This window comes from Nyctereutes procyonoides, unplaced genomic scaffold, assembly GCF_905146905.1.
Source record: "Nyctereutes procyonoides isolate TBG_1078 unplaced genomic scaffold, NYPRO_anot_genome, whole genome shotgun sequence".
Classification (NCBI taxonomy): domain Eukaryota; kingdom Metazoa; phylum Chordata; class Mammalia; order Carnivora; family Canidae; genus Nyctereutes; species Nyctereutes procyonoides.
Window position 1 is genome coordinate 28881854 of NW_026575046.1, and position 26711 is coordinate 28908564.

The window sequence follows — 26711 nt, forward strand, 5'->3', positions numbered from 1 at the left end:
TGTTCATTTGGCTCACAGGCTGCATCCCATATAAACCAGGCCTTTCAGGGTGACAGGTGTTCAGGGATACGCATGACTGAGCACCTGCCCCACATGTGACCTGACTGCTTGGCAGGGTCTGAACCTTACCCCCTCTCCCCTCTGTCTTTGCCCCACATTGCATACTCTCTGTAGCTAGGCCCTGTTGGATTGCTCAGAAAATGGCTGCAATCCTCCAGGATCTGCTCAAAGGATGAAGTTGCAGGTTTGAGAGCTGAGGGCTTTTCACCCAGGGGTGGGGTTCTATGCCTAGGTCTCAGAGTCCTTTGGGACACAGGTTCATAGTGTGGATTCCAGGTCCTGTCCCAGCTATTTGCTTGGTCTGCCACTGGGATTGGCCTATGTGTATTCATAAGTCTCTTGTGTGAGTTGCTCTGATAAAGCTGCTGGTCCACAGACTGGTGTTGGAGGCCATGAATCCACATTGAACAGATAGGAAACTGAGGCCTAGGGTGGGAAGTAGGGCCTTGGCCAGGGCCCTAGAGTCTGCAATTGGCAGAATGGAAACCCCAGTCCAAGACTTGACTCCAAATCCAGTGCTTCTCACTGTCCAGCATAGCCTTTTGGGGGTGGTTCCTCAACCTTAGCTGGTGTGAGGCTCAGGGCTGTGGCCCAGCTGAGTGTTATGTCCCCCAGTCAGAGAGCAGGGTGAGCTGCTGTGGGTAGTGGCAGCTATGAGGTGGGCACCAGTAATGGGACTGGTTACACAGCTTCACCTGGATTGGCCTCCCTTTCCGCCTTCAGTGGGGTGTGTTCATGCACAGCGAGGGGTGTGTGAGGGGTGTGTAAGGGTGTGCAGGGGTGTGTAGGGGTAGTTCCCTGCTGTAGAGGCCTCTTGACAACCTCACGTGGGTGAACTCTCACCCTTCCTTGAGGTTTTATTGCAGAAGCCATAAACCATGGTCAGGGGGAAGGGGCAGAGGCATCTGAGAATGCACTTCTGTGGGGCAGGGGCAAAACAGCAAATGGGGGACAGATGGAGTCTCAATTTCTCACCTCTGTTATCATCCTCTGACTCGTTCTGTAACCTCAGATGGTTTCCCTGCCTTCAATTCCTTTTCTTTGAAGGGGCTTAATCATTCTTATCCTGCCCACTGCCCGGGTTGCTTGGGGGAAGACAGTAGAGTGCAGTCCAAAGAGGCTTCCTGGAAGGGAGAAAATCGGTCTGAGATGTCACACAAGGGGGAACTCCCCTTGCAGCACCCAGGGCAGACAGAACTAATCAATCACCACTGTCTGTCCTCTGAAGCTGGCCAGATTCCTTTGCCAAAACAGGGCTTCAGGCAGTCTTCCCAATCAATTGGAGCTGGTGCTTGAGACAAACATTTTCTAAGAGATCTAGAAAGGGATGCTGAGTCTGCAGCTGGGCCTATCTTGTGTTGAAGGCTTCGGCTAATGATGCCTACTTCTCTTCCTGTCCTAGGATGGGAGCCAGGAAGTACTCAGGGCTGGGTTGCTGTGGCTTTCTGGTCTGCATCTGCCTTTGGACCCCTTTCTCCCCCCCACCCCCATATCCCCCACTGGTACCTCTCTCCACAGTTGGCACTGAGGGGAGTTGTGATGCTAGGTGCACGAGGTGGTCTATAAGGAAAGTAAGTCAAGTGAGATAGAAATCAGTTAATAGGGGTGCCTGCATGGCTGAGTCCGATAAATGTCTGTCTTCCACTCAGGTTGTGATCTCGGGGTCCTGGGATCGAGCCCCATGTTGGGCTCCCTGCTCAGCAGGGCGTCTGCTTCTCCCTCTCCCTCTGCCCTTTCCCACCGCTCATGCTCTCTTTTTCTCTAATAAATGAATAAATAAATCTTAAAAATAAATCCATCAATAAATAGAGACTTTTCTTCCCCTTCTTAACCTCCTCTTATTGGTCTTTCAACACAACCAAGCTGCCTGAGACCAACATTGCCCCCTCGTGGTCAGCAGTGAGAGCGTGCTCACTGCACCACCCTATCTCTGCTGCTCCCTTTCCTTCCCCTGCCAAGCCAGGACCCCACCACTTCACCTCCATCTGTGTTGTTGGCTCCCTTCTCCACTTCTCTAACTCTGCCATGTATCATAGAAAAGACAGTAGAGCAGAGGTGATGAAGGCTATGAAGGGGCACTGGACTGGGAACAAGAGGAGCTGACTGTAGCCTCATTCCCACTGCTAGCTTACTGTGTGACCACGGCAAATTCCTGCCCTTTTCTGGGCCTTAGTTTCCCTATCTGCACTATAAAAAAGTTTACTTATGTTCAGCGTTCCCCAAAAGAGGTGCCAAAAGCTTTTTAGGTTGGACAGTTTTTCACTGCACAGGATTGCCCATGCATTCAGGACATGTAGCTTCCCCGGGCCCCAGATCATCATGCCAACCTGAAACTCCCAAATACTCCCTAGCAGTGGTACCACCCATGACTGGTTTCTTTAGACCTGAGGTTCTTGAGATCATGTTGAGATGGCTGCTGCAGCCTAGGTGCAGTGAATTCACCCAGTGGCCCTGGGAATGGTCCACACGGAGGCCAGACTGGAGAGTCACAGGGGGATGGTGGCCTCAGCATTTGGACCTGCATTTATGTCTGTGCTCGGCCCCTTACAAGCCCTAAGTCATCATACAAGTTTGAACAAGACTGTGGTTCTCAGGTGAGGATGGAAATAACCCAGTAACCTTTTCCCTTTGGCAGCAGGTATGGTGAGGCATCCTGGGCTGCCTGTGCTCTGCATGCACGCATGTGCGCACACCTGCATGCTCCTGCCCGGCTCCTGCCCCTGACTCCTAACCCATGTGCCACCCTGCTCTTCTGCCACAGGAACAACCATTTCCGGCGTGTTGCACTTCTTAGTTGGCCAAGAGGGAGGCTGTTAATCCCATGTGCAGGTGTGGGACCTAAGGCTCACAAAAGTGATGTGACTTGTCTTAATGAAGCAGCAAGGTCAGGGCCAGGACTCGGTCTGAATTCATTTTTGTTGCTGTCATTATTGCCAAGGCAGTTTGTGGTTTGTTTCATCTCCTAGTTATCGAGCATTTAGTGTGTGCCCAGGGCTTTAGAGTAATTTCCCCCATCACCTCAAACACACACACACACGCATGCATGCACGCATACATTCAGGCCACTTTACAGATATGAAAGTCCCAGAATGCATGCCAAGGCCGCCCGGGATTGGCACAGCCAGGATCCGAGGTCACTTCCTCTGTCTCCTCTACCCCCCATACTCTTCCTACCAACTGCCCAAAGCCCCCCACCCCCGGGGCCATTGCCAGGCCACCACGCTCAGGAGTAAGGCCTGGCCCGAGCTGTGCTGACACCCAGGGATGGGAGGGGGCGTGCTGGGCTCTGTGCCCAGGAATGTGTTGGGAAATTCCACCGCCATCCCACGCTACCCTCCCACGGGGGAAGGGAAGAGTTAAATGGCTGCCTCGTCCCTTATGGATCACGGAGGCCTCTTCACTCCTTTTACAGCCTGGGTCTTCTCAGGAAACTGCCTGTGGCCCACCCCCTCCCCCTCCATCCTAACTTTTTGCCTTCTTTGGTCCTCTCTCCCTAGGAGACTGCACCGCCCCACCCCCTCCCAGAGCTCCAGCTTCCCAAGAGGGGAGCACTTGGAAGTAGGGCTTACAGACTCTCTTCTGAAAGCACACGCACAGTGTCCAGCTGTCCACATGCACCGACTGGCATCCATGGGCTCTCAGCGCATGCCCTGTACTCATCGGGGATGGCATGAGGGAGGCCGCCCCTGGGCCCAGAGCAGGGAGGAGGCCCGTGTTCCTGGCAGGAAGATTTCCGCCTCTCTCAACCCAGCCTACAACTTGGCGGGAGGCAAAGAGGTTTGTGAGGCTTCCTGACTCCACCTGGACCTCCAGGGGCCAGAGAGAACCCTGACAGCAGCTGGGGGGAGGCACAGAACAGGGCTGTGGGCTCTCTAGGTCAAGGGGATTTTCAAGGCTGTCTCATCGAGACCACCACTGTCTGTCGCTCGTGCCTCCTGCCATCCCACCAAGCAGGCTGTATTTGCACATGCCCAGTCACAGAGCCCTCGCCACCTCCAAGGCTGCCTGGGACCAATCCAGCTCTGGCTGTCCCAGGGCTCTCTTAGGATCAGTGAGCTGCAGGGGGATCCCTGGGTGGCGCAGCAGTTTGGTGCCTGCCTTTGGCCCAGGGCGCAATCCTGGAGACCCGGGATCAAATCCCACATCGGGCTCCCGGTGCATGGAGCCTGCTTCTCCCTCTGCCTGTGTCTCTGCCTCTCTCTCTCTCTCTGTGTGACTATCATAAATAAATAAAAAAAAAAATTAAAAAAAAAAAAAGGATCAGTGAGCTGCAGTCTCTGCTCCCACCCTGGGCGCTGGCTCAGCTTCATGGGACCTCAGAGAGTGAAGCTTATCCCTCCTACTACAAGTCACAGCCCTTTATACCCCCTTCCTCCCAGTCCCCACACACTGACACACAAGGCCAGACATCCTGGATCTGTAACAGTCTGGCTGGCTGTGGCTGGCTCATCTCATACAAAACCTGGCATCTGTGACCTCCGTTTCCTTGTTTGAATAAAAGGGAAGTGTGACTATATGATCTCAGGACATCCTCATCCCATTTTTCTAGGATTCCATGGAAAGCAATTATCCAGAAGATTCTAGAAACATGACATAGGGAGATGACCTGTGTCCCATGTCTGTGTTTGACAGCAAGTCTGTTCACAGACCAGTTTTTTGAGAACTGCTCCCAACAGGACATGTGTTTGAGTGTCACAGATTGAAGCCCCCCACCCCCCCGCCCCGCCCCGGCCCCTCCTCAGAAGGGTCTTCCCTAGATTTCTGTTGGCTACTGGATAGTTTTGGCTTCCTTCTCACAACACTGAAGGCTCATCATGATCTGATCATGGCTTGCCAGGCTCTGAGTACAGCTGTTAGAGAGTCCTGAGTTTTTAGTCCCATCTCAGCTGCCTTTTGGGTGCACAGCACAGACAGATCAGCAAGTGTCTCTGACCTCAGTGGTTGACTCTCCCCATCTTTTAGGCAGGTGTCAGGGTTGCTCAGATCCCATAGGATGAATGCAAGTACCTGGTGCGCCTTAAGGGCCCAGATACCGGAAAGCATCTGGTCTGGGAGAGGAGCTGCCATCTGTGCCCTCAAGGTCAAATATTGGTACCCCTTTCCCCCAGAGTGTCACTGGATCATCTCCAGCACCATGCGTCACTCGTGCTGTATACTGGAAACTGAGGGTACGGTGATGGAAAGACAGGCTCCTGCATTCTTGAGTGTTCTAGAGGCACAGAAATGAGGAAACAAATCAGGAGACAGAATGGGGGCAAGTGGGTGGTCAGGCCATGCACCGAATCCGCCTTTGTTGCTGTGTCCTGGTAGTTTGGTGCTCTGTGATGTTTTTTTTTTTTTTTTTATAAATTAATTTTTATTGGTGTTCAATTTACCAACATACAGAATAACACCCAGTGCTCATCCCGTCAAGTGTCCCCCTCCGTGCCCGTCACCCATTCACCCTGTGATGTTTGATAAACTGTAGATAGAACCTGCTCCCAGCCCCTCCACGTTGGAGCTCTCCTGTTTCCGTTGGCATTACTAACACTCTCTGGCTGGCAGCAAGGGAGTGACCATTTCCCTGTCCCCAAGCTGAGAGGAGATCTGGGTGAAGGGCCTTGTATCCTGGGTGGAGTGAAAGGGAGGGCCCTGCAGTGAGCGCCTGGGGCGGCAGGTGGAAAGCCCGTGCCTACTACGGAGTTTGGGATTGGGTAAGCAGAGTGGGGAGCAGAGCCGTGTGAGGTTGGAACATTGGCACCCAGGAGGGTGAAGCCCCAAGCACAGATTCTGGTACGCGGATGAGCCCTGTGTGGAGTGCAGCTGGAGCCAAGTGTGGCCAGAGGCCTGGCCCCAGGCCTGCAGGGTTCAGATTCTCATCCTGACCCGTCAACAGTTCTCAGTATGACCCAGGTTCATTAGCCTGACCTTGAATTGGGTGCAGGATTTCAAGTCAAACATTACCTAGTGTTTGGTGGGCAGAGTCCAGGACTCGGAGGAAGATATCTGGGTTCCAGTCTGGCTCTCTACCATCTTGCCACTGAAGCTTATAGGACCCCTGTCCCTCATCTGTACATGAGAGGCTTATTAAACTAGGGGTCCCTAAGCCCCGTCTTGCTCTGACAGCTTGTAATTCTGGTTTATTTTAGTTTTGCAGGATGTTGGCAGAGGAGGGTGTTTTGGGGAGAGGGGTGTATAGTTTGAAGCACAAAGAATCTCAAAAACTTATTGATAGTTCTGAAAATTTGGATGCATTAATAGAAGTCTGGGGTCTAGAACTAGGGAGGAGATGGTTCTGTCACTACCATAGGCAAACAGATATGCCCTCAGAGAAAGGAACGAAAAGCAAGATGACTTTAAACCATGCATTCTTCCAAAGGGTAGGGGCTGCAGCAGTGTGCAACCCAGAGGAAACAAGATTCTAAGGAGGGCCTGAGATTTATCTGTGAATATTTGACGTTGGAGAGGGTGGTGCTGGTGAATGGAGGTCATAAGGAGAAGTTCCAGCTTAGGCTAAGGAGGAGCTTCCCAAAAGTCTAGAACTGCCTCCAGATGGAATGAGCTGGCCTGCCTTGGACGGTAGGGTGTTTCCTGCCATGGGAGATAGGAGAGAGCAGGTGGGACGGTCACCTGGCAGGCTGGCTGTCCTTTGTTCTTTGGAGGATCGGACTGGATAATTCCTGCTGGGTCTGGATGGCTGCCATTCTGTGAACCAGGTTCAGGTCCTAGCCTGCTCACTCCTGTAGCATGACCTGGAGATAGTCACTCAACCTCCACGTGCCTCAGTTTACTTACTGACAAGAGGGAGAATATCTGTGTGCCTCTCAGACTTTTTGTCCAGATCATTTGCAGTGATGGCTGTGGAGTCCTTTGTGTGGGGCCCCCACAGTTGGGAGCAGGAGATGATTGTCATTTTTTTTTCCCTCTGCATCATCTGCTTCCACTGTGCTGACACTTTGGGTGGGGGTGTGGGAGAGAGGAACCCCTCTTCTCACAGCTCAAGCTGACTGATCTATAATAGCTGAAATTTTGCTTTTAGGAGTCTAGTCTTTGGGGGCGACAGCGTGAAGGGTCAACAGTGAAGCAGGGATAATGAAACCTGGTGTGAGTGCTGACATGGGCTCTGGCCGAGACAGACATCACAAATCAATCACCACATTCATCCTTCTGATTTTGGTTATGGTCTCATAATCCTTACACACATGATGACAGCTAGTACTGTTAGGATTTAGCCTGTGAGATAAACCCTATTTGCTACTTCTAAATAAAGGAAAATAATTATTAATGCCATTTTTGGTCAGTGCCAAGCAAGTGACTCAGTAAATGCATTAAGGGGAGTGTATGTGCTGGCAGGGAGTGGGGACTGGGGCAGCATTGAGCTAAATTAAATTAGGCTGGGACGGCTTCTTGGTGGAGGTGGTAGTTGGCTAAGTCCAAGAACGGTGAGAATAAGAGAAGAAGGGAGAAACAGCAAGGGCATTCCAGGCCATTGGCAATGTCAGCAGAAACCCACCTTTCACTTTGTGGCACTGGCAAAGGCCCATTCCCTTTGTGTAATGTAAGGAGCACACGTTCATCTAATATCCTTCAAGCTGTTGAGAAGCTCTAAAAAACATTTCTGTAAAGACCAGCATCTCTGACACACACACACACACACACAAACGCATACACATGCACACACGCGCACACACACACAGAGGCACCCCTCTCCCCAGGTGGTGGGTTCCTAATGAATGCCTTGTTGGTGGCAGCATATTAAAGTGTGATCCAAATGACTCAGAAATCTGGGGGCTGGAAACAGTAAGTACACCAGGATAGTTACTGGGGGAAGAAGCAGGATGTGGGCTGAGTGTGGCTTGGGCTCTACAGATCACCCTGGATTCCCAGCGGCTGGAGTATTTTCCCTGAGGTCAGCACCAGGTTTGGGTCCAGAGCAGCTGAGCTGGGTATCTGGGCCTCAGCATCATTTCAAGGCGCCCTTTCATTCTTGGCCAAGAGAGAGGGGAGGCTGGGTATGGGCAGGGGGGCTGACAGGTTCTCATCTATTTATAGCTGGGATTTGGGGTCACGCGGTCCTGGGTACTGGGATGGCCTGATGCCTGGCTTTGCCAGCCAGTCACAGGGCGGCTGGCCCCAGGGTCCTGCACATTAGCAGGTGCCCTAATGTGAACCCACAAGGCTGGCCTGGGCTCTGGCCAGATGCTCAACATTCCCTCCTGACTCCCAGCAGGCCTCTGGGGGGCTGCCAAGTGCCGGCTGGGATAGAGGTGGGAGTGGGGCAGAATAGAAGGGAAGAAAGGGCTTGTGTGAAGGCAGCTGGTGGGGCTGTCCTGGCCAATGGTTCTGAGCTTGTGGGGTTGACGGAAAGTCAGGGTGCTAAAGGCAAAGGTCCTAGAATGGGTACTAGAATGCCTGGGCCCAGTGTCAGTGTCACACGGGAATGAGAGAGAAGAGACTGAGAGACCATTGGCCTACTCAGGCCTTCCTCAACCTTAGACATATCTTTTGTCTTCTTACAATACTCGGCACCTCAGAGGCCAGTTAGTTAATTTTCCCTGAGACAAACAGCCACCACCAGGATTGTGGAACTTGTCTTGACTGATCAGCACACCTGCCCCCATTGTGCCCTGTTGGAAACTCGATTAAAGCCGTGTAGAGTTTTTTTGTAAAGAGAGTAGCATGTCGGGCAGCCCGGGTGGCTCAGTGGTTCAGCGCTGCCTTCAGCCCAGGTGTGGTCCTGGAGACCTGGGATCAAGTCCCACGTCAGGCTCCCTGCATGGAATGGAGCCTGCTTCTCCCTCTGCCTGTGTCTCTGCCTCTCTCTCTGTCTCTCATGAATAAATAAATTAAATCTTTAAAAAAAAAGAGAGAGAGTAGCATGTCAGGGTAAAGAGGATTAGTGACCTCAACAATGACTGCATGGGGCTTAGGAGACAGAGTGACCTACGGGAACTTATCCAACCTTTTGGGGTTGTAGGCTCCTCATCTGCAAAATGGGGAGAACTCACCAGGATGCTCTAAGGACCACATAAGAGAGTGCATGGATCTGCTCTGTAGCATTACACAGACAGGAGTACGGTAGCAGTATTCCTACCTGCCGCCCCTGTGCACCTGTGCACATGGCCACTGGCCTGCTCTGGGCGGTACTGGCCTGCTCTGGGCGGTACTGGCCTACCTGGGCAAGGTGGGTATGAGAGACCCCCCTGCCTTTGCCTGCCTGAGGCTGCCTGCACTGCTCTCCCAGCCCTCTTTAACTTTCCCTTCTTCCTTATTCTCCACAGCCTGGCTCTCACCAAGTCTGGTCACGAGAACACAGATCACAATAGGTCTAATTCATTTGCTCCTCTTCATTTTATTTCCTTCTGCCCAGACGCCACTATGTCACATTAGTCTATGGGATAGCCACTCACTGGGCCTCCTCCTGCCATTTTGTACCTACCTCCACATGTCAGCCAGAACACAAATCTGTCTTGTCATGCTGTCCTGCAGAAATCCCCCTCCGTGGAGCCCCATGATCTCAGGCAGAGACCAGCCTTAACACATGGTTAGAAGTCTGACAGGGTCTGGCCCTGATACTTCCCTCTCATCCCTCCTGGTCTCCCCGGACCCTCACTCCAGCCAGCTGAGCATCTGTCAGTTCCCTCTCCTTGTGTTTGGATCACCTGGGCCCAGTTCTGGGAGCTTCTCCATCTTACTAGATGGCCGGGACCCCATCTTTCTATTGCCGCTGTGTCCCCAGATACATGGCACAGGTTAGCATCGAAATAACTGTTCAGGAAAAAGGAAAGGTGTTTATGTACTCACAGGGCGACAAGGAGTTCTCCATCCTGATATCCAGGTTGGGAGGTCTGGAGAGAAGCCCCACCCAGGACCACAGGGAGCTGGGTCCCACGTGGGCCTCTTCCTCTGAGGTGTCAGTCTTCTTGACAAAGGATTGAACCAGACCCCTCATCAAAGGGCCCTTTTAGTTCTCATGATAGGACAGAAAAAAGGCAGAGCCTAGTGTCACGGACGCTGCAGCCAGACAGACCCAGGTTCAAATCTTGACTTTTATCAAATGTTGGCCTGGTGATCTCGGGCTTCCTTGACCCTTGGTTTCTCCATCTGTGAAGGAGATGGAAATAATTATTTCTGCAGTCTCAAATGTCAGTGCCTGACACTTAGTACATACACAGTAAGTGGGGGCCCCTTTCTTTTTAGTTTACAATCTGACAATGGAACGTGGCAGTTCAAATGATTCATTAAGAAAAATTCTCCTCCCCCCCTTACCTTGTGCTATTTGTAGGGAGGTTGCTGGGCATCTGGTCCTGCCTCTACTCACCAAGATGCTCTCACCTCTGAGATCCCACCCCCCTGCTCTGTATACAGGGCAAGGACATTTTGGTCTCCGGGTGGTACCACCTGAGTGGTCCAGATGTGTCTGTGGAGGTTAGTGTTGTGACTTGGGAGCTGATGCCACCCCAACCCAGGCGGGTACTAAATGAGGACCAGAGAACAGAATCATTTGGTAACCCTCTGCCCACATCTACAAATTAGCTGCCCAAGGGTCTGGGCCAGGCTTGGCTCAGAGTGAAGGCAAGCCAAGGGAGGGCTGAGCCTGACACCCATTCTTTTTTTTAAATCTATTTTTGAGAGAGAGAGAGAGAGAAAGCACAAGTGAGAGTGAGGGTCAGAGGGAGAGGGAGAACAGGCTCCCTGCTGAGCAGGGAGCCCAACCTGGGGCTCAATCCCTGGTCCCTGGAATCATGACCTGAGCCAAAAGCAGATGCTTAACCGATTGAGCCACCCATTCTTATTTTTGTTTGTTTATTTATTTAAGAAAAGATTTTATTTGTTTATTCATGATAGACACAGAGAGAGAGGCAGAGACACAGGTAGAGGGAGAAGCAGGCTCCATGCAGGAAGCCTGACATGGGACTCGATCCCAGGTCTCCAGGATCAGGCCCTGGGCTGAAGGCGGTGCTAAACTTCTGAGCCACCCGGGGTGCCCACGCCGCCCATTCTTAATGGGAAGATGCCCCAGCGGCAGGAGCCAAGACCCAGAGAAAGAGGCAGGTATCCGTGCAGGTGCTTTCCAGACACCCTGCCACAGGGGTGGCCTATGTGCAACCACAGTTGCGTGTCTGCTGCAGACTGCCGAAACTGGATGTGGAGGCAGCCGGGGAGGAAGGTCTTAGGTAATAGAAAAGGTGAAGGAGAATTCAGAGGGTCAGAATGGAGATCACCAAACAGCAGTGAATGTCGGCAAAATGAATAGATGCACAAGTGAACAAGTGAATGAATAAGAGTATTATCTCCCTGCCTTTAGAAGCAGAATCTTCTGCTAGGCCTCAGAAGCATAGCCTTAACCTGCTTGGCTCAAGCCTTATCAATTTTATTAGGTGTCTAGAGTAGAGAGAAAAAGTTAGAAGGAAGCCACAGGGTTAAGCTCAGTGATTTTTCAGACTTTTACATCCTATCCAGCATGCATGTTGGAGAGCCCAGGCTTGCTCCCCACGCATGCCCAGGGTAGGTACCAGTTGTGGCATGGCTAGAAGCCACAGTGGCCATGCGCTTCCCAGATTTCTTTCTTACCCATACTGAGTATTTAACTATCAGGATTGTTTTGGTTTAGGGACAGAGCACTGACTCAGAGTCACCCTCTAATACAGGAATTTATTTGGTCCCATAAGTGAAAATGTGGGGTTCAGGTTCAGTCGGACCTAAGAGCTCCATCTCTCAACTCTACTTTCCTTTGTGGGTGGGTACCGCTTTCATACAGGTTCTTCCCAGTCAACGGGAAGAATGGCTCCAAGGCTTCTCATGGATCAACGTAGCAGCCACAATAGGAGAGGAGCATTTCTTTTCCAAAAGCATCAGGTAATTGTGGGACTGACTCTTGTTGTCTGGATTGGGGGCACATGCTCAGCTCTGAGCCAGTTGTGATGGCTGGGAAACAAGGGCCGTGGATTGCCCAGGACTAAGGCATGGCACTTCTGGAGCAAGAGTGTGTATATGGATTCAGCGTCACTGACCTGTGAGACCTAGAATAAGAAGGGACTATTCTCCAGATAGATGGTAGAGTGATAAAAACTCCTTGTGCCCACTGAACAGCTCCTCTTTACATTAAAAACCGAATCATCCTCCAGATTGGGATATTTATTTATTTAACCTTTTTTTTTTTAAGATTTTATTTATTTATTCATGAGAGACACAGAGAAAGAGGCAGAGGGAGAAGCAGGCTCCAGCAGGGAGCCCAATGTGGGACTCGATCCTGGGACTCCAGGATCATGCCCCGAGCCAAAGGCAGATGCTCAACCACTGAGTCACCCAGGCATCTCCAGATTGGGATTTTTATTTTTATTTTTTAATTTTTAAAAATTTTTAAAGATTTTCTTTATTCAAGAGAGAGACAGAGAGAGAGAAGGAGAGAGAGAGAGAGAGAGAGGCAGAGACACAGGCAGAGGGAGAAGCAGGCTCCATGCAGGGAGCTCGACGTGGTACTTGATCCTGGGTCCCCAGGATCAGGCCCTGGGCCGAAGGTGGCGCTAAACCGCCAAGCCACCCTGGCTGCCCCCAGATTGGGATTTTTAAATGTGATAATAACGAATTATCTACCGCACCTTTCACCAGTGCCCTTAGCTACACAGAGGAGACCTGCTGACGTGGAAGGGTAAGAGCATCTGCTTCCCCCATGACCTGACATGACTGCCAATCACAAAGGCAAGGCTGTGGGCCCAGCTCTAAGCAAGCCATCCGTGTTGAGCAGCTTCTTGGATGTGGGGAAAGATGGATGCTGCTGTGACCACATTCTACCCACAGGGACACTATAATCTATGAAAAGGATCTGCATGCAGGGAGGTTGACATGTGTAGTGATGTGATGGCTGTGGGCACCCTTGTCTCCCAGTCATAACTAGGCTTGGAAATCACCCAACTTTGGCTAGAAGAGTCTGTCCATACAATGGAAGAGTTGGGTTTGATTATCTACCATCTGTGATCCATTGGTAATGACTGTCAAGAGTGCTGTGTAGGAGAGTCCAAAGCTGTGCTCCGGCTCAGCAGGAAGGAGGCCTGTGATTGATTAGCAGTGTCTGCCACGGGTAAAGGCATTGAAGTGGTGATGCCACTGCTGTATGGTGTTATTATTATTTTTTTTAAGCTCTCATTGTAGACACGAACCAACAGAATAAATGAGGTCAACATCAAGGCTCAAAGGAGAAACAAATGTAAACGTGGACTTGCCTGGGAAGTGACTAGAGAATTCAGAGACCTATACCGTTGGCTGTGTTTCCTCGTGGAAGTCCTTCTTCCCTGTTGATGTTCACTTTTCTCGTCTGCAAACAGGACAAATGATCCAGTCCTGTGAACCTAGCGGGATTGTTACGAGGATCAGATGAACTGATAAATGTGAAATCATTCCGTCTTGCTTAAAATTATAACAGCAAGTGTTAAGTAACACTTTTTATGTTCCAGGCACAGTTTTACTTTATCCGCATTTTGTCCCCAAAACAACCCTATGAGATAGTTGCTATTGTTAATCCTCCTTTTAAAGAAGACAGCGCTTAGTCTCAGACATTGAGTCACATCTCCACACAGCTGGCTTCGAACCCAGGCAGCCTGGTTCTGGCGGCACTACGCTGAATCCCTTCATTACGGTGCTTCTCACGTAAAACTGTAGAGTGAACTGCACCTGCAAGGGATTACCTGAAGCAGCACCTCTAATTCCTTCCTTGCTCAGGAAATGTCCCACTAATCCACTCCCTCATTAACACTCATGGAGGTGAAAATGGTCTGCTTTGGTGTGTGTGTCAACGTTTCAGGGCTCAATGACACTTTCCCAAGACTTCATAGGCAGTAAGGAAGGGAAAGTGGTGTAAACCGAGGAGTGGATCCCTGATTCCCAGTCAGACTGCCTGGGTTTACCTCCTGGATCTAGCACTCCCTAGCTGGGCGACCTTGGGCAAGTAATCTAACCTCTCTGAGCCTTGGTTTTCTCATCTGTAAATGGAGATAATAATCAGATCTGTCATGTGAGACTATTGTGAGGAGTAAATAGGATAACATCAGAGATGTACCTGGGAACATTAAATACTCAGTATGGGTCATGGGGGTAGGTGTGGGAGTGTGGGTGCAGAGGCTGAAGGGACCGGAAATGGTGGGCCTGAGCTGCCCCTCTCAGGCCTGGGCCAAGGACTCAGGGGCTTTCTGCAGCAGTATTTATGATGCTGCCCTGGACAGCCCTGAGCAGATCACTCCCCCCCTAGAGGGAAGCTAGTACCCTCCACCCTCAGCCCCCAGACATGGGGCTTGCTAACCACTGTGGAGTGAGCCTCTGCTCTCACTGGCTCTCCCACTGCAGATAGTTGTCGCACCCTTGGTCCATGTTGCGGCAGCCCTAAACCAGCCAAATCCAGAGTGAGCTAGTCTGCAGCCTGCACTTCCTGGGGACCTTTGAGGCTTAAACAATGTAATATAAGGAGCACCATCGGAAGCGATTCTGTTACTAGGGTGAGGCGTCTGAGAGTATACAAGTGCCCTTGTTTTTGGACCAGATGAAATAAGCAAAGACATAACTGACAGTGCTCATGGATGATTTGCTTTCCTGTCATTTAGTCTGGGTACACTCCCTTCTGTTGGGAGTGGGTCTCAGGAACCCCACTGTGAAATGGGACCTGGCAATCTATGGGGGGATGTGTGAAGTGTATAGATTCCTACACTGGAGGAGGATTCCAGACAATGGACAGTCATGGTTCCTTCATCATTTGGGGGCTTGTTTAAAATGTACATTCCTGGGTCTTCCCCAGAGGTGGATTCAGGACCTTTGGGGGGTAGGACCCAGGAAATTGCATTTTTACTGGCTTCTCCAGGAGATTCTGTAGCAGCTGGTTAACTGAACCAAACCTTGCAAATACTGTCTCTTCTTATAAGTATATCCTTTGATTCTCTTCAGCTTCTCCTAGGCTGTCCCCTCTGAGCTACCCCACCTCCAACTCTCGGGGCAGCTTAAGGCCCTGCCAGCTGCCCAGAGCTCCTACTTTAAGAGTTTCTAGAGATGAACCTCTGCTTGTATGTGAGCTCCTCATCTCTGGAAGTGTGCAAGGAGCTCCTGAGCATGCTTGCTTTGGATCTGGGCTACTGAGCCAACCAAGCACAGAACCTCCTTTGGTGCTGGGAGTCTGTGGCTTCTTTCCTTCTTTTCTTTTCTTTTTAAAGATTTTATTTATTTATTCATGAGACACACACACACACACACACACAGAGAGAGAGAGAGAGAGAGAGAGAGAGAGAGAGGCAGAGACACAGGCAGAGGGAGGAGCAGGCTCCATGCAGGGAGCCCGATGTGGGACTCGATCCCAGGACTCCAGGATCACACCCTGGACTAAAGGCGACTCTAAACCACTGAGCCACCGGGGCTGCCCAAGTCTGTGGTTTCGTTGCCTGGAGAGGCTCCTCTGTTATAGCAGAAGTCAGTTTCTGTGGAATGGGGGGTGAGGAGAGAATCTCAGAACCGGAAGGTAGCTGTTCGCCCGAGGGGTCCTTTTCTGCCCTCTGCAGACAGAACCTAACCCACAGTGGGCTGAGTGGAGGATACGAGTGGACTTGCTCTGATGGGACCAGCGGCCAGCAGCCCCCCTTCCCTGGTCAGCAGGCTTCTCCAGATGACTGTACCGAGAGCCTGGGTCTCACTGCTTGTTGTTTTCCTGTGGAAATATAAAAGGGTACATCTGTAAGAGTTTCATTCAACAAAGGTGGGATGTAGGAGTACCTGTGGGACCCTAGGATGCACCCCATAATCCCCTGGTCTTGGGTTTGGGGCCTTCCCATGGGGGAGTGATGCTAAAGCCATAGAAGGGTGTGAACTGAGCACAGGGTGTTCTTAAGCAAAACTTGGAAGGGCAGCACCCTGAAGACATGGTGCAGGGAACAAAATTGCCCTAGCAGGGCAGGCTGGGAGCAGGGTGGGGTGGTGGCAGGAGGAACAGTATGTACAGAGGAGGGACCATTCAGGGTGTTTGGAAAATGGGGTGGGGAGGGGCAGGGCAGGAGGCTGTAACAGGGCACTGAGCAAGTGGGCTCTGCATGGACAGCCCGTCCTGGAGCCAGCAGGGTTCTTTCAGGTTTCCTGACGGAGACTTCTGATCCCTAGGGAAGAGGGAGGCAGAAGTCTTCCTCCTTGGGGCCTCTTTCAGATGTGGGGCCCTCACTCATCACAGCAGCTCCCCAGAGGTGGGAGACCTCAAAGGCCATGACACTGTCCTGAAGTGGATTCATTCCACTTTGGGGATGGCACTCGGATTCTACGTGTCATTGCGGGAATGTGATTTTTGGAGACGCTGGCATTAAGAAGCTGGGCTCTCTCTTCCTGGCTGGCTGCATGGCTTTTGCCTCTCTGTTTCAGCCTTTCTGAGCATGAGTGTTGCCATCTGCAAAGCAGGAGGATAGTAGTTTTTTTTACCTTGAGGATTGTTGTGAAGTCTGAAGACTATGCCGATGAAGCGGAAGAGAACACAGCGTAGTCGCATAGTCCTTGACTCCTTAAAGCTGTCCCCGTTCTTGGGGGCAGGAGTCCCCTGTGCAGTGCACACTGACAGCCTCTGCATAAATCCCAGCACAGAGGAAATGGCTGTCTTTATTAGGACATTCTTCCTTGTATGGGAAAAAATGTGACTTCCACCCATTGGTCCTGGGATCTGCCCTTGGGGCCCCACAGGAGAGGTCAGTGTATCTTTTCCTGGAACACCTTCAGAGATGTCCAATGACAGTGGCTGGCCACAGCCTTGGGACCTGACATCCTCCGCTACTTGACCCAGTCAGGGGCACTGAGGAGTTAGGTCCCTGGGTTTGGTGGTAGGTGTGTCCTCCAGCCCTCTGGACCTCCCTGCCCTCAGGGTTGCTAGTCTGGTGGGCAGAGCTGCTGCTGTTGCTTGCTCTTTCTCCTTCGCCTTCCTGAGAACTGGGTGGAGGCAATGGGCAAGCTCTTCGTTGGCAGGGGAGTGGTTTCTGCCTGCCAGGAGGAGCCCCTGACTCATAGGAGATGTTTTCCTGTCAGAAGGGAGAAGTGGTTATATCACAACTCCCAGGGGAAAGACAGAAGGAAGCTGGTTCATCAGAGCATCCTCTGTCATCCCAAAATCCCAGTGTGCTCTTAAAAATAGTGTAAGTGGACCCCTGTTTAAGAGAATGCTCTTGCCCTGTCTCATTTGGTGTCTGTGCTACATATGTTTCTGGGGAGGACAGGTCACACCCTGGTTTCCTCATGCCTCAGACCCACATCATCCAGCAGTCTCTGCCTTCTGGAATCTCGTGCAGAGCTTGTGGAAGCCAAAACCGTTATGACAGAGGCCAGGGACTGTAGCTCCCCAAATGATTCTCCTTCAGAGCCTACTCGTTCTGCTTTTAGATACAGCCTTCAGCTTGGAGATCCGGTTGACCAGTTCGCTGCAGATCAGAAATGGTGCCGAAGCAGAGGAGTGGAATTTGGTGATGGCTGGCAGGCTCACAGGGGAAGCCGGGGAAGCCCAGACTCCTACTGGCCAGAGGAGCTGCTGGTGGAAGGCAGAGATATGTTGGAGCAAAGGGCCCCTCTGAGGGCGCAGTGGTGATGATGGCTCCTGGGCTCAGCAAACTAAGGCCCTGAGGGCCAAACCCAGTCAGCTCTGTTTTTGCAAATAAAGTTTTATTGGAAGCCAGCCACACCTACCGGTTTATGCGTTGCCTGTGGCTGCTTTTACACTCCAGCCACAGAGCTGAGTGGTTGACTTTTGAGCTCAAATATTTACTATCTGGCCTTTTACAGTAAGCGCTTGCTGATGATTTGAGCTATGAAGGGAAGAGTTAAAATTCTGCCTCTGTTGGAGCAATACCAGGAGGTGTGAAGTTTCTTGGAAAAGGACTTCCAGACTGGCTGATGGTGGTGTCACTCGCGTGTTGGTGCTTTAATGAATGGGAAAGAGCCATTTTGGTCATTCAGATCATCTGGATTTCACAGAATTACCATTAAGGCTGAGATGGCTGTTGCCTGGTGTCTCGTTTGACTCTTTCACATCCATACAGAGAAACTGAGGCCCAGGGAGGTGAGCATATAGTTGCCGCTCTTGCTCTCAGATGGAGGCCAGAGCACTTTGTTTTGATTTGCTGTTTTATGGCACATGCATGTGCATGCATACGCACAAGCAAAAATCTCTAAGCAGCAAAATGGCAGAGATGTGTTTGCCTCTAAAGGGCAGTTGCTTATTTTGTCTCTTCTGTGTCCATTGCCTGAGCATTTGGAGAAGCGGGGCAAGGATTCCTGCCTTGCCCTATATAAGGAGGTTGTTGTCCCAGCCAGCTCTATCCCATGGCAACAGGGCTAAAATGGAAACAGGGAGCTCTGTTTAAGGGCAGCTTCTGCACCACAGCTGCCTCCTGCCTGCTGCGGACGGAGCATTGTCTGCCGGCACCTGTCCTTCCCGTTGGAACCAGATTGGAATGTTGGCTCTGGGGGCTGCAGGCCTCAAGGGGGTCCTTTGTGGAGTTGGGACCCCCAGCTGCGTGCCACCTGTGTGCCCTGCCTTGTGTCCAGGGCCGTGGGGAGTTCACCAGAGGCAGCTTGATGCAGGCTGGGCATCTGAGCCTCAGTTTCCCCCAGTTCTGTCCACAGATTCTTTTTAGTCTGTTGTTCTGCAACTCTGGCATCTGTGCCTCCTGTGGAGAGGCTCCGAAACAAAAAGGGCTTTGTTCTTATTCTAGCAGAGAGGTAAGATACCATGGCTTAGGGGGCCACGTTTCTGGGTTCTCATCCTGGCTCAGTGACTTACTTAGCTGGGTGTCTGCAAGGGAAGTCAGCAAACCTCTCTGGGCCTCAGCTTTCCTCATCGGTAAAATGGGGGTAAGAGGGAGCCTCCCCCATGAGGTCCCTGCAGCTATTTTTTGGTGAAGGCATAGGAGGGGGATTGGACTAATGGTGTCAAGGTCTCTTCCTACCTGGGGTTCTGTGGTTCTAATTCCAGCTCTCCAGCCTCTGGCAGGTGTCCTCACTTTCCCATTGTCGACTGGGGAATTTCCAAGCAGAGGATCCTCCGCAGCTCTGGAAACCTGATCGGGGGATTAGAGGCCCGGAAAAGCAATTGAGGAGAAAGATGCTGTAGGGAATTTCCCGGGCCCTGCAGGCAAATGTGGGTCCAAGTGTGGGTGCCACATCCCTGCCAGCCAGCTCCCCCCGGGGGAGAGGGCCAGGAGGGCCACGGCTTCTTGAGCAGGATGAGGTCGCAGCATTGTGAGGCCTGGGATACCATCACTTCCGCCCCATCCCTGTGCACTTTTCTGCAGAATCATCCTTCCCTTGTCTTCTGTTTGGGGGATGATTTTTGGAGGGGGATACGGAAGAAGGAAGGAATCTTTTTTTTTTTTCTTCCCGTTTTGAGCAGTATAATACAGTGATTAAGAACTTGGCTTTGGAGTCAGATGGCCCTCAGCCAGCTTAGGAACCTCACTGGGCCCTCTCAGCTCTCCTGGAAAATAGAAATAATAGCAACTGTGAGGATAAAATGACAGAAGGTATGTCAGCTGAGCCCATTTTCCTGCACAAAATAAGCCCAATCAGTAAAATCTGAAGAGTGCCTACTGTGTGCCAAGATATAGTGGGAAACAAAGCCAGACTCGTTTCTAGGAATCAGGAGCTTCCATTCTGGTGAGGGTGGACAGATAACAAACACATGACCAGAACGGACAAGATCATCTCGGACAGTGACGTGGATCACGAGGAAGAGAAGACAGAGCCATGTAATGGACAGCATGCCGAAGTGGGGGAAGAGTAGCCATCTTATAGAGTGAGCGGTCAGAGAAGGCTTCTTCGAAGAGGTGACATTTGGTCTCAGTGTCAGGAAGGAGCCAGCCATGCAAAAATGGCTTGTGCAGAGGCCCTGGGGCAGTGACCAACTTTTGAGTTCTAATGTATAGAAGAATGCCAGGTTGTGGGGGATATGGTGAGTGAGCCAGAAAGTGGCCAGAGGGGATGCTGGCAAGGTAGGTGGGGTAGCCATGAGTGTTTGAATTCCATCCTAAGTGCAATAGGAAAGTCTTCAGAGAGTTTTGAGGGGGCAGTGGGGCAGCACAGTCTGATATTTTCTAAAGATGATTTTGGCTACTGTGGGAGAGACCAGCTTGGGGTGGGGTGGGCAAGTATGGAAGTGGAAGGTAATGCCAGGCAGGCTTGTAAGCGTCTAGAGATGTTGGTAGCACGGGCTAGTATGGAGACAGCGGAGACAGAGAGAGAGTGGACAAGACCAGCCGATGGATTGAGTATGAGAGAGAGAGGTATGCCAGGGTGTTGCTCCTGAGCAGTTGGGTGAGGGTTTTGCCATTTACTGACATGAGGAAGACTTGAAAGAGCAACTGGCTTGGATGGAAATAGAACTCCATTTGAACATAAGGTTAAGGTGCCAGTAAACCAGCCAGGGGGAGATGTCAAGGGGACAAGATCTGAAAGGGCTCCTTTGCAAGAGTAGCTGAGGACACAGCTAATGTAGAGAATGGACAACTGCTTGTTTTGAGCTGAGACAGCCCAAGTGCATATCTAACTGGAGCTTAACCCTCTTCCAGCCCTAAGCTTCTGGATTAGCTTTAAGGGCCTCCCTTACTCACTCGATAGCCTTGCATGACCCACATCCCTCCCCGGGCCCCTCATGGGCTCAAGGCTGCTCCAGCCACTCCCTGAGAGGACTCCTGATGCAGGTGGAACCTTGGGCCCTGTCGTATGTGAGGACAGAGCCTGAGCCAGCCTGAGCCAGCCAGGCCCTGTGGGAAATGGTTTATAACTGAGCTGCTTAACCTTCACGCCCATGAACCCCAGGGGTTAGAATATGGGGGAGTGGGTGGTCTGTGGATTTGGATAGAAAAAAAAATTATCTCTGACCTCCAGGTGAAAGTTTTTTTTTGCCAACCTGTAAGTGAAATTTAGAATTTCCATTCATTAGGAACTTAGATGACAAACTGAAAATATTAGCGGTACCTGTGACTTTGTCACCAGTGGAAGTCACGGATGTTTTCATCACATTACAGTTATTTCAGTTATCTGGAAATATTTATGCTCGTTGCTAGTTTGAAACTAGGGGTAGTTATTGGGGCACCTAGGTGGCTCAGTCGGTTGAGCATCTGACTTTTGATTTCGGCTCCTGTCATGATCTCAGGGCTGTGGGATTGAGCCCTGTGTTGGGCTTCCTGCTGGGTGTGGAGCCTGCTTAGGATTCCTCTCTCTCCCTCTCTCTCTCCCTCTCCTTCTGCCCTTTTCTCCCTCCCTCTCTAAAAAATATAGGAAAAAAAAAGAAATTATGGGTAATTATTATACTTGCTATTAGGTCTTACTATTTGTTTATTTATTTATTTATTTATTTATTTATCTATTTATTTATTTTTAAAGATTTTATTTATTTATTCATGAGAGACACACAGGTAGAGGGAGAAGCAGGCTCCATGCAAGAAGCCCGATGTGGGACTTGATCCCGGGTCTCCAGGATCACACCCTGGGCTGCAGGCGGCGCCAAACCACTGCGACACTGGGCTGCCCTAGGTCTTACAATTTAACATCGTAATAAGGAAGTATGTTCTATTACCGTAACACAGATTTATTCTTTTTAATATTTTATAAATGTATCTTGATATTATTGCTTTCTTTTATAATGCTGTTATATGCATTTTAAAACATTTTACTTATTTTATGCATTTATAACATTCTGAGAAGTTTATAGGCCTCACGAGATTGCCATTGGGACCCAGTGACTCAAAAGAGACTGACTCCTGCTTTACAAGCATGATCTTATCACTCTCATTTTATAGATAAAGATGCTAAGTCTCAGAGAGGGTGAGGATCTTGGCCAGGGTCACACAGCTGGTTGAGTGAGGGAGCTTAGACGAAGGCAGACCTTTCTGATTCCAAGGTCAGTGTTCTTGAGAGGCCCATTGCCACCTCCAAAGTAGCCCCTCTGTTAAAACTATGACTGATTTAAACAGAATCCACAGCATAAAAACCATTCCTATTTTATCTGAAAAGATGAATGCAGCTTTTGCATTCCAGTTGCTAGTGTACCCTTGTTTTTTTTTATAATATAGAAAGTTTTCTTTGGCGGTGAAATGAGTTAGCTTTCCATTGTGCCAGATCTTAGGGGGTGGGAGTAGAGATCTGAGAAGGGGCAGCATGCCTATCCCATGCATTTGAGTATTTCTCAGCCTACCACTGCATCCCCAATGGATGTGTGATCAGAGACAGAGAAGCTCTGTAGACTCTCATGCTGCCCTGTGGGTTGCTGCCTAGCTCACTGAACAAATGAGAAAAGTGAGGCCTCGGCCATTGGGTGGTCTGCTTATAGTCCCAGAGCTCCAACCATTAAAGTCCTAGTTCTTGCTTTTCTTGCGACTGCTGCAACCTTGGTCCAGTTTCAATAGCACTGACTTAGCTGTGTGATCTCATGCACCTTATTTACGATTCCTATGACTCCGTTTTCTCATCTGTAAAATGGGCTGGCTGGTGTGTCTACCTACATTTACCTGGTTGTTGGACAGTATCAATGAGATGTCTGTAAAGTGTGTTCTCAGAGGTCCTCAGGCAGGGGCTGGCTACTGAGGAGGGCAGGGACTCCCTTGCTGCCTAAGAGGTGAGATGGGCTCATCACCAAGCTCCCACCAAGGCTGGGAACCAAGTCTGGCATGTGGGTCCGGTCTCAGCTGCAGCCCAGAGCTTCCTAGGTGAGCAATCAGGATTGGTTGACAGGGGACAGACACCCTGCCTCTCATCTTTGTCTCTCTGTCCCTTCCTCAGAGCCTCAGCACCAGACGTGGTGGCTTTATTTCACACTCCTCTATATTTAATAAGCAGGACCATGACGAGATTCGGTGACCTCAGGGCCCAAATGGACTGTCTGCTGGCATAAGCGGTGCTTGAGTCATTTCCCAGGGATGAGCGCTGGGCAGGTTTCCAGGAGCTGAATTTACCCTCCGATTCTCTGCTTTCCTCTTTGCCTCCCTGCCCCCAAGCTCCATTTTAGAGTTTCCAACTTCCTTGGCTTTGGGAGGCCATGGACCAAGATAGAAAGTGAAACAGTTACTCGTTTGCAGAGGCTGTCCATGCCCCTGCCTCAGTAGAGGCCCCGGGCTCAGTGTGGGGGAGACTGTGGAGGCCCAAGGCCCTGACTCAGGCCCTGGGGCTCCTGCCTGGTGGGGTGCTCCTGTATCTGTATCCACTAGAGGATGTAGGGTCAGTGGCCTATGTGCCTGAGAGATGCAAGCAGAATATGATAGGGATTGAGAGGAGGGACAAGCTGGGGCAATCAGGGCAGGCTTCACAGGGGAGGAAGCATTATGCATTGGGCCTTCCTTGGAGGATGGGTTGAAGCATGTATATGACCAAATAAAAATGAAACCTTCAAAGAGTGAAGAAGGACTTAAAACAGAAGGTAAATGTTCTCTGACCTCCCCGTCTCCCCAGCCAACTCCTTGTTCCTGTTTCTAAACTGTTAGTATTTTCTTGTGTCCTTCTAGCAACAGTCTATGAATGAATATGTGAACTATGTATCTATCTATTTTTCCATCCATCCATCCATCCATCCATCCATTTTTTTATTAAAAGCACAAACAAGATCCTATTAACTTCCCCATTTCACTTAGCGACCCATCTTGGCAATCTTCTCATGGCAGTGCACATGGGGGCAGTTTGCTTCAGCTGGTCGTGTGGTCCTTGCAGGTGGCCTGGAAGGTACAGCGAGATGAGAAAACTCAGTGTGTGCGAGGAGCTTTGGCGGAGGTGTGCGGGAAGCAGTATTGCCAAGTGGTCAGAAACCGAGCCTGACCTTTGGATTTGGAAGATCTGGGGTTGAATCCCAGTTGTGGCACTTTCCGGGCGAGTTTCTTTACCTCTCTGAGTTTTGATTTCCCCATCTTTCTAGTGGAGCTAATAATGCTTCTCTTTGAGAGTGTTAGAGACTTTGAGTGAAAGCATTTACCACTCACAGAGGCACCTGGCAAACGAGAACAGCCACCCATTTTTGTAGCTGTTGCTGTCACGCATCATATGGGGCAGGGTCAGCCGAGCCCTGTCAGGTAGGGCTAGGTGCATGTTGGGTGTTTCCGAGCGACATTTGGAGAGAGGAGGGCCAACAGATCGATCTGAAGCTTAAAATAGCCTGGGAGTGCAAGAACAACAATAAATAAATGGGTTCCGGATGCTTTTAAATCTTGGCATTTCCTGATCTCAGCTCAGCTGGTCCAGACAGCTTCATCAGCGTTTACTGCTGAGGCCGGCGGCACACGCCTCCCCTGGCCGTGTCCCAAAGCTGCTTTCAAGAAAATCAGATCTAGAAAAGTTTGGATCTCTGGCACTGGGCCAGCGGGTCATGGATGCAGGTTGAAGATCAAGCAGTGTTGGGATTGGTTCCATGTGTGTGGAAAGTTAAGGCTGAGGGGATGAGGTAAGAGGGATGAGGGGGTGAGGCAGTTGCCCAAGAATGGGGTTATTCATTCACTACCCAACTGTTCATTGAGCACTTACTAGGTGCCAGGTGCCAGGGATATAACAGTGAGCATTATTAAAATGCCCATTCAAAAAAAAATGTTTGATTACTAACTGTGATAAGCCCCAGAAGGCTCAGGACCTCCCGAAGGCCGAGAGAGGGTGCAGTAGGACTCCTCACGTGGTCTTCGGGGCTCAAGGAAGGCTTCCCTTGAGAAGTAAAGAGTGAGGGACAGATGGGAGAGAGAACTAGGCACAGCTGGTCTATGGGTAGGGATGGCATCCCAGGCAGAGAAAACAGCACATGTAGGGACTCTATGTAGGAAAAGACCCTGGCAAGTGCTGGAGTGAAAAGAAGGCCAGAGGGACCAAAAGTGGAGGTAGGGGTAGGTTAGTACTGGGACAGGTAGGCAGGACCTTCCAGGCCTCAGGAAGGATTTTGGTCTTTATCTGGGAGGAATTGGGCAGGCTGCGTATGAAACAGGGCCCAGGGGGATGAGATCTGCACCTTGACCAGATGGCTGTGGTGGTTCCTGTCCAGAAGCTTGGGGGCGTCTAGAGTGGAAGCAGGAGCCTGTGGCTGCCATTCAGGTGTGAGCTGATGGCAGTGTGGACTGGATCCATGAAGGACTAACTCTGGGTGGTGAGGAAGCTCCAGCAGCCCAGAGAGGCTGCAGCAGTGCCAGCAGTTGCTTCAGGACTTGTGTAATAGTCTCACAAATGGCCATTGTCTTTTGAGCACTTACTCTGCCCCCAGACGCTCTACAAAGCCCTTCTTAAACCCTCTTAAGAATATTATCCTCTGGTTTACTGAGGCCCAGAGGGGTTAAATCACCCCGCTAAGATCACATAGCTCAGCCCCCCACTGTCCAGCACGGTCCCTGGGTCAGTGTCCTGCAGTCAAGCCTGACCCTTCTCAGGGCTCGGCCCAAGCCCCCTGGCTTCCGTCTGCTTGCTCCAGTGACCTTCGCCGTTGGGTCCCCCTGGCCACAGGACCCGTTCAGAGCTGGCCTGGAAAGGCATTGTCACATGTTGGCCCAAGGAGACACAGTATGTGTGGCTCTTGCTCCTCTATCCCTCCCAGCCCGGGTGCTTTTGACAAGCCCGGTGCAGGACGTGAGCTGAAGCGGCTGCATCTCTGGGTTTCACATGTCGCCTGCCTCTTGGGGATTCAGATGTCTCTGCTGCTTGTTTTTTGTTTGCTTCTTTTGCTTCTTTATTTCCCCTTCTGTCTTCCTTTCCCTCTGCTCCCACCCTGTCCCCATCTGTTACTGCCCCGTGGGGGTCTTTGCTTTGCCTCCCACATGCGCAGGCAGGACTCGGAATGGAAGGAGAGGCCTTCCAGGAAGGAGAGGAAGCAGCGGTTTGGGCTGCTGTTACCTGCGGGGCACCGGGCAAGGCTCTGGCAGGCACCGTCTTACGTAACCCTCTCAGCCGTCCCTGGAGGGGTGTGCGTCATTATCTGTCCTCTGCAGACAGGGGATGCTGGGGCTCCAAGGCCTGAAGTGCCGAACCCAGGATCACAGGCTACAACCTGAGGCCGTTTGCATCCCAAACTTAAAAGTGTATATGAATCATCTGGGGTTCTTGTTTAAATGCAGATTCTGATTCAGGAGGTCTGGGATTCAGCATGAGCGCCTGCAGAATTTCGTAGGCTCCAGATGAAGCCGATGCTGTAGGCCCGTGGGCCACACTTTGAATAGCATAGTGAGGAGCTTGCAGATCTTCCCACATGCCCTCCCATGACTCCCGTGCAGACCCAGGCCACCGCGAGCTCCATCCCTCAGTGGCCACCACTCCGTGCAATACGGAAGGGGCATCAGGGGCTTTCCCACCATGCCTGGCACATCATGGGGTGAGCCTGCACATCCCAAAGCCCCAGTTGACTATGTATGGTCTCCAGTGCTGGCTTGTGTTGGAATATAGGGAAACTGAGGCTCAGAGAAGTAGAGGGACTCATTCGAGATTGGACACCAGTAGTGCAGAGAATTCAGGGTTCTGACCCCCAATCAGTGTTGTCTGTTACTGCTTCAACTAGGAGTCTGCCATCTTGGGGTTGTGAATCCTCCTTTCTTTAGCTTTCTATGTGATTGAAGGCAAATTAATTCTCTCTGAATTTTAGCTTCCCCCAGGGAAACATGGCTTCACCTTTGCTTTGTTGTGACAATCAGATGGGAGAATGTCTAGTTTACAGCCTGAAGGATTCATATGAG

General features: G+C 50.9%; 1 protein-coding gene across 3 annotated transcripts in view; it reads left to right on the top strand.

Annotated features, from left to right (window-relative positions):
* The window catches only part of PPARGC1B (PPARG coactivator 1 beta), a 112072-nt gene that overhangs the window by 38633 nt on the left and 46728 nt on the right, over positions 1-26711 (top strand). The gene's annotated exons all lie outside the window — the stretch shown is intronic.